Here is a 2,628-nt window from a genome sequence, read left to right on the forward strand (position 1 = left end):
ACCTATTTCACTCGTGATCTACGAACTAAACTTCCTTTTTTCTGCATATCGGTTCAATTCTTTAATGTTTTATCTATAACAAGTGGATCTTTTTACTGCTTTTATTAGATTCCGGACTTTTATGTCGTTTAAACCTGTTCAATTCGTTTTCACATTACCTTTGCTTTTTGAAGTAACGAAAAAAAAACTGTACATTTTATTCTGTGATGAAAATTTGTAAAGTATCTGATGGTTTGTTTGGTTTATGCTATTGAATGAAACATGTGTAAGACGCACTAATTAAAACAATATGCATGTGAATCAAGTGTGTATTCCTGTGATTTTGAAATGTTTAATAAAGTTACATATGCTCTGAAGTGCAGATCCTTTTTCATTGAGCTTAATAAACCGTCGCAATTTTAAGATAGCCTTATTGAATATATGCATTATATACTATACATACGCGCATACACACCCACTCGCGTGCGCACCGAATCTTCCGCGTTTTATTTCTATAAGCAATCGCCAGCTTGACGATTCCTTAGATGAAATGCGGGAAATTCTATGTAGCTTAATTTCCATATATTTTCATATCTTATTACTTAGCTTTGCTCGCGTGGTAAGCATTGTTGAAGTAAATACTGAAAAACAGAGAGAGAGACATTATCGCGTGTTTTTATATATACACGTGGTATTAAATCTGCTCATTAGCCAATCAGATTTTTTGGTATTCCTGCTTACATTTTCAGTAGCCAATGATCGCGCATTTTTAACGCAAAAGTTCACTTGATCTGTAGTTCATCTTTTTCTTTGCTTATTTTTCCAGGGAATGGGTCATCATTCTCCGTGTATTAAAAGGTGGTCTAGTTTTAATGTGTGTATGTTTGCATGTCTTCGTATAGTTTTGTCTATACTTAATTAGTTATTAATACATTTCTTAATCATTTATTATTTTTATTATCTCTCTCTTTCTCAATGATTCTAAGCTCTCTCTCTCTCTCTCTCTCTCTCTCTCTCTCTCTATCTCTATCTCTCTCCAATAATCTTTTGGGTTCCAACAGTAATGCCTCCTATTTTTATTCCGCCCAAATGGATCAGATGGGATTGCAAATTACATTATGATGACTGAACTTATGCATTCGTGACCTGAAAGAGTTATCTATCTGTTGCAGATATTGACGGTGTAAGACAAGTATAAGAAAGCAACGCCGACCATTGACGTGCGTCAGAAGCAGAGAGACGTCATTCACTTCCTCCATACATAACTAAATGAACCGATAAACATTCACCGGCACCTATTGAACGTTTATGAACTCAATGCAGTTGATGTCAGAACAGTTAGGAAATGAGTTCGTTGATTTCAAAGTAGCTATAGAGATATGAGTGATGAAGTGCGCACCGGACTTTTACGACCAAGGCATCAAAAAGGGTCTAGCAAATATGTTCTGGGAATATTGGTGACTATGTAGAAAAATTAATTATGGAACACAAAAGGTCACTCGTTTTGGGTGGAATAAAAATAGAGGAACGTTACTTTTGGAACGGGTCTCTTAGACTATAGAAGGGATATTAATTGATTTCCTTAACCTTTTAGTGGTGTCTAGTCGCGATTTCTGGAGATAGGCTTACCAATGATTCTTCATTTAACTTCATAGGGGTACTGGATTCCCATTTACCCTTAGATATATTATACTGTTACGGATTTGGCTTGTAGAGTCTATGGATAAATCCGCAAATCATATATTAATAAAAAAAATATATATATGGGTAAAAAGAAAAGGTTAAAATGAAAAAAGTTTTATTTTTTAAAAAAAAGTCATTTAAACAACCGAAAACATGAATAGTTCACAGGATAAAAGGGAGACAACTATTTCTTAGATTCATTCCCTTAGTTTTAATATTTAGTATTTTGGTTTTTTAGATATAAAATGCTTTAGCCAATCATAATTCAAATAAATAAATTTATATTTACCAGGTATAGGTTTGCGAAAGCTGGTCTTTTTGTTTTTATATGTGGTCAGTTTTTCTTGTGAGTTTAACGACTCTTCTAGTCGGAGACTTGTATGGTCACCTCTGTATTCGTGTCCCAAATGTCAAGTACTGATTTAAGCTAATGACCAGCGTTTTATTTATGCTTTCGCTAAAAGACCTTTCTGGAACCTTAAAATTGGAATAATTGTTCGTTCTACGTTTTTGAAAATCTCCATAGACGCCAAAAAACGTTTTACATTCAAATTGAAGTAAAACCGTTTTTATATAATTTTATATAATCTTTTATTGTTATCTTTTATTTTAAGTAGTTTTATTATATTTTATATTTCATTATATATATTTTAAGGATTTTTATTTTATTATAGTTATTATATTAATAATTATTTTTATATATATTTTATATTTATATATAATATTTTAAGTATTTTTTCTGTTATAATTATTATATCAATAAGTATATTTTATTATATTTAATTTATAATTAATATTATCGTTTGTGTTTCGAAAATATTTATTCAGATCATAAGAGGAAATATGTCCTTTTATGACAATACACATCACCTCCACATCTTTGCTACCAATCCAAATATCCCTACAATTACAATAACAAAGTACCCTACGTATAACATTAATAATTAGATATCTTATCATATGATA

This window comes from Euprymna scolopes, chromosome 7, assembly GCF_053919585.1.
Source record: "Euprymna scolopes isolate OS-2025 chromosome 7, ASM5391958v1, whole genome shotgun sequence".
NCBI classification, from domain to species: Eukaryota; Metazoa; Mollusca; class Cephalopoda; order Sepiida; family Sepiolidae; genus Euprymna; species Euprymna scolopes.